The following is a 6,027-nucleotide window of genomic DNA, read 5'->3' on the forward strand; positions in this document are numbered from 1 at the left end:
GAATTGCCTATTTTAAATATTAATTCTAGATTTCCCCTTGATTTTATTTTATTGGATTTTTGTTAAGTATTCTAGATCCAGGTTGAAAATTTTAGAACAACTTAATTGAGGTATACTTTACTACCATAAAATTCACTGATTTTAAATGTACAATTCAATGATTTGTAGTAACATCGGACTGTCCAGTGTTAGAATATTTCTATCACTGCAATAAGATCCCTGTTGCCCATTTGCGTTAGTCTTCATTTCCACACCCAGCCTCAGGCAACCACTGTCTCTGGAGATTTGACTTTTCTATACTTTTCATATAAATGGAATCATATAATATGTGTTCTTTTGAGTCTGGCTTTTTTTTTTTTTTTTTTTTACTGAGCATGAGGTTTTCAAGGTTCATCCCTGTTTTAGCATGAGTCAGAGCTTCATTCCTTTTTGCCTGAATAATATTCCATTGTACAGATACACCACAGTGTGTTTATCCATTCATCAACTGATAGGCATTTGAGTTGTTTCCACCTTTTGGCTATTGTGAGTAAAGCTAGTATGAACATCTGTGTGCAAGTCTGCTTCAATCAGCTCACAATAGGTTGGCTCGAAGGGAAGGCAACGCAGAACTTTATGAAATAAAAGAATAGAGAGAGAGAGACAAGAGAGGAGATAAAGATGGGACCAGGGGACTCACAGCTTCTGGAACTGAGAGCCTCAACCCTAGTTTCCACCTCCTATTTATTGGAAACTACCAAGCAGCTGTTTGCTATTAGAATTGCAACATCATTTACAATAATAGGGAACAACTGCAACATCTACAATAGAACAGGTGTAACGTTTACAATAAGAAACAGGTAACTTGTGTTTCCCACAACACAAGTCTTTGGGTGAACATACGCTTTTGCTTCTTTTGGATCTATACCTAGGAGTGGAATTGCTGGGTCATATGGTAAATTTCTCTTTTATTTTGTAGGAAACTGCCAAATTATTTTCCAAAGTGGTTGCATCATTTTTTCAAACCTATCAGCAATATGTGGGAGTTCTCATTTCTCAACGACTTGTCAGCATTTGTTACTGTCTCATCTAGCCACCCAAGTGGGTGTGAGGTGCTAGCGCAATGTGGTTTTGATTCGCATTTTCCTGTTCAGCTTCTTTTCATATGCTTATTGGCCATTCATATGCCTCCTTTTGTAACACATTCTTCAAATCTTTTGCTCATTTTTAATTGAGTTGTTTGTTTTTTAAATTCTGAGTTGTGAAAGTTCTGTATTCCAAGTAGAAATTTAATATGAATTTGTATAACCTTTCTGGAGAACAATGTGGCATTGTGTTTCAAATGTCCTAGATTTAGATTATTCCTCCTAGTGGGCATCATGGTGGACACTGTGATGCCTTTCAAACGATAAACTTGTTGCCCAGCTATGAGAGTAGGTCAGTAAACAGCCCTTAGCTGTGAGCCCCTTCAGGTCTGCCTCACCCGCAGAGATCCAACAGGGAGGACCACACCCAATGACTGATCAATGCAGGTGTACAAAGTTCTGATCTTCTCCACCCAACTCTGGACAACTCTGACTTTAGGGTTCCCTGAAAGATCAGCTGACTCTCACAGGCCCTGCAATGCAGCTTGACTTTCCCGTGCCCTCTCCTGCTTCCTGCCCCTTCTGTCCTCAGGTATTCATCTCAAGGACACTTTTTTTTTAAATTAGAGAAGTTGTACATTTACAGAAAAATCATACAGAAAATAAGAGTTCCAATATACCCATTCCCATTATTAACATTTTGCATTAATGTGGTACCTTTGTTACAATTGAGAGAATATTATTATAATTGCATTATTAACTATAGTCCATATTTACATTAAGGTTCACAGTTTGAGTTGTACAGTCAGTCCTAGGGTAGTTGTTGTTTTTTTAATTTTCATTCTACTAACATAAATGCAACCTACTATTTCTCCCTTTTAGCCACATTCTGATATGTAGTTCAGTGGTGTTAATTACAATGATGATGTTGAAATGGGATTGCTGAGTCATAAGGTAATTCTATACTTAAATTTTTGCAGAACAGCCAAACTGTTTTCCACAGGAAGTTTTTTTTTTTTTTTTGCATTCCCACCAGCAATGAAGGAGTGTTCCTATTTCTCCACATCCTCTCCAACACTTCCGGTTTTGTTTTTTTTTAAATAATTGCCATTCTAGTGGGTGTGAACTGGTATTTTACTGTGGTTTTGATTTGCATTTCTCTAATGGCTAATGATGTTGAGTATCTTTTCATGTGCTTTATGACCATGTGTATATTGTCTTTGGAGAAATTTCTATTCATGTGTTTTGCCCATTTTTTAAAAAGATTTATTTACTTTATTCATTTATTTCTATTTACCACCCCCCTTCCCCCAGATGGTTCCCTTGTCTGTCTGCTCATTGTTGGCTCACTTTCTCCAGGAGCCACTGGGAACAGTACCCAGGACCTCCCACATGGGAGGCAAGAGCCCAACAGACTGAGTCACATCCACTACCCATGGGCTGTGGCATCTGCTAGCTTGTGGCTTCCGCTCGTATAGGCATCTTCACATTGCAGTGGGTCTGGTGTCTAGCTCATTGTGGCAGGTGCAGCATCTGCTTGTCATCTTTAGGAGGCACTGGAACCCGAACCTGGGACCTCCTGTATGGTAGGCGGGTGTCCAACTGATTGAGCCACATCTGCTTCCCTTTTGCCCATTTTTAATTGGGTTATTTTTCTTTTTATTGAGTTGTAGGATTTCTTTATAGAATCTAGATATTAAACCATTATCAGATATGTGATCTCCAGATATTTTCTCCCATACTATAGGTGCCTTTTAACTTTCATGATGAAGTAACTTTTATTTTTTAAAGATTTATTTTTATTTATTTCTCTCCCCTTCCCCCCCTCCCCGCCCCATTGTCCGCTCTGGTGTCTATTCACTGTGTGTTCTTCTGTGTCCACTTGCATTCTCGTCAGGCAGCATGGGAATCTGTGATTCTTTTTTGTTGCATCATCTTGCTGCATCAGCTCTCCGTGTGTGTGGCGCCACTTCTGGGCGGGCTGCACTTTTCATGCAGGGTGACTCTCCTTGCGGGGGTGCACTCCTTGCATGTGGGGCTCCCCTATGTGGAGGACACACCTGCATGGCATGGTACTCCTTGTGCATGGCAGCACTGCACGTGGGCCAGCTCACCACATGGGTCAGGAACCCTGGACCTCCTATATAGTAGGTGGACGCTCTATCAGTTGAGCCATATCTGCTCCCCTACTGTGGATTATTAAGTGTGCAACAGCGTTTATATCCAAAAACCAATGTATGTACTTAATTAAAATGTGACAGAGACACAAAATGAGCACATACTGTTGGAAAAATGGCACTGATAGACTTGGTCAATACAGGGTTGCCACAAACCTTCAATTTGTAATAAAAAAAAAACAGTTTCTGCAAAGTGCAATAAAGATGAGTACAATAAAATGAGGTATACCTATATATTCCTAAGGGATATTGGTCTTTAATTTTCTTTTCTTATGGTATCTTTATCTGGCTTTGGTGTTAGGGTAATATTTGCCTCATAGAATGAGTAAGGAAGTATTCTCTCCTCTTCTATTTTTTTTGGAAGAGTCTTAGTAGGATTGATGTAAATTCTTCTAGGAATGTTTGGGAAAATTCACCAATGAAGTCATCTGAAACTGGGCTTTTCTTTGTTGGCAAGTTTTTGATTACCGATGCAATCTCTTTACTTGATATTAGTCTGTTGACATCTTCTATTTCTTTTAGAATCAGTGTAGGTAGTTTGTGTGTGTCTTCAAATTTGTCCGCTCATCCAGGTTATCTAATTTGTGGACATACAGCTGTTCATAATGTAATCCTTTTTAATTCTGTGAGGTCAGTAGTAATGTTTCCCTTTCATTTCAGATTTTAGTTATTTGTATCCACTTGCTATTTTACATCATCAGGGTTTCTTGATTTAAATGATCCTTTCAAAGTACCAACTTTTGGTTTTGTTGATTCTATTGTTTGTTTGGGTTTTATACCGCAGTAAGTCAACTAAACAAATGGATGCACTTATTTTGTAAAAAACAGTAACATTTCTTCTCCTCTGCCCTGCTCCAGAGGCCAGCACTCCAGAGACTCACATTCACATAAACACACTTCTCAGCAGCAGTCAAGAGGCTGAAGGAAAGTACAATTCTGAATGTAACTCCGCATAACCAAAGTGGGAAACAAAAACAGGCAGACGTTAGGAGGTCTCTCGGTTAGTTCTCTGCCAGTAGACCCTAGTCCTGCTCATCCTGTGCTAATAAGAAACATATTAGGAACAGAAGCTCCAGAGCATTTATTTAAGTAATACTGCCGACTCTCTTGGTAGCATCTCTTCCAATTCCATCTATCCTGATGTTGTTAGTATCTTATTCGTAACTTCTTTAAGAAATTCAGCCCTGGTTTACACCCTATTAATTGCTCATTTCCCTCTGAGTTTAAAAATAAACAACCAGAAGAAGTTCGTTTCAAAAGGATGTCAGCTGAGACCTTTTATAGACAAAACCTACTTCCTAGAAGTCAACTGGCCAAACGTATGTACAGCTGGAGACAACAGACTGTAAATAGATCCAGCTGGAAAATATCTCAGGTACCCAATTAGATCCAGTTATACTGCATCTGTGAATTTTATTTTATTTTATTATTTTTTAAAGATTTATTTATTTAATTCCCACCACCCCCCCTCCCCCGGTTGTCTGTTCTCTGTGTCTATTTGCTGCGTCTTGTTTCTTTGTCCGCTTCTGTTGTCGTCAGCGGCACGGGAAGTGTGGGCGGCGCCATTCCTGGGCAGGCTGCACTTTCTTTCGCGCTGGGCGGCTCTCCTTACGGGCGCACTCCTTGCACGTGGGGCTCCCCTATGCGGGGGACACCCCTGCGTGGCAGGGCACTCCTTGCGCGCATCAGCGCTGCGCATGGGCCAGCTCCACACGGGTCAAGGAGGCCCGGGGTTTGAACCGCGGACCTCCCATGTGGTAGACGGACGCCCTAACCACTGGGCCAAGTCCGTTTCCCTGCATCTGTGAATTTTAAATGATCATCATCAAAAAGGGAATAGATGTGTCTGTCATTGCTAAGAAAATCCACAGCTTGCATGATTGAGGCTATAGTCATGTATTGTAGCTAGTTCTTGAGATCATGAAAATTCAGGTCTTGGGCAAGCTTTAATCAAATTCAGCACCTGGTTTTGTGTTTTGTTTTGCTTTGCTTTTGACCCACAAATATAAGATCAGTTTATTTTGTTAAAAGATGCCAAGTAATTCAATGAGGAAAGGAAATTCTTTTCAACGAAAGGTGCTGGAACGGAGGGGGTGTAATTCGGTGGTTGAGCACCTGCTTCACACGTACAAGACCCTGAGTTCATTCCCTGGTACCTTCTTAAAAAAATAAAAATAAAAAAGCAGCACCTTGATTGGGGGTCACAGTGAGACCATTTGCTGACATGAAGCTATTTCCATCAAAATTCTCTGCTTCACCCATTCCCAGATTGCTGATAGGTGCTCTCCCTGCTGACTGGTTATAGCATTTGCTCAGTGTCATGTGTGCATTGACTACTTCCAGAATATGTGTGGTAAACTCATTCACATCCTCCAGAGGCATGATCTTAAAGGCTACTAGGCTTTTTTGTTCTGGAAAGATTTCAGGTGACCAGCCACTTTCACAGGTATTTCCAGAGGAACCACAGTATTTTTACCATTTGCATCATCAATGTCAACCCACTGGTGAACATCCATGGAAACAGCTGTCATGTCATCTATTTTGTAAACAATGTTGGTTGGAGCCTTCTCTGCAGGTCTGGTTATGCCCACAAGAGTAAATTGTGAAGTCTCAACACTTGTCTTGCCAACCAGCATGGTGGAAAGTAGCTGGGATATGGTACAAGGTACAGTGTGCTGGGCTCAGGCTCTTAATTTCTTTTCAGCCTGAGTAGGTGTCACCCATATTCCCATAGTTTTCAGATCCACTATTTCACATATTGCTCATGATTCCCTCAAGAAGGAGGC

General features: G+C 40.6%; 1 pseudogene; it reads right to left on the minus strand.

Annotated features, from left to right (window-relative positions):
• Nucleotides 1-5,011: 5,011 nt before the first annotated feature.
• Nucleotides 5,012-5,772, minus strand: LOC101435085 (replication protein A 32 kDa subunit pseudogene; annotated as a pseudogene).
• Between the last annotated feature and the right edge of the window lie 255 nt (nt 5,773-6,027).

This window comes from Dasypus novemcinctus, chromosome X (genome assembly GCF_030445035.2).
Source record: "Dasypus novemcinctus isolate mDasNov1 chromosome X, mDasNov1.1.hap2, whole genome shotgun sequence".
Classification (NCBI taxonomy): domain Eukaryota; kingdom Metazoa; phylum Chordata; class Mammalia; order Cingulata; family Dasypodidae; genus Dasypus; species Dasypus novemcinctus.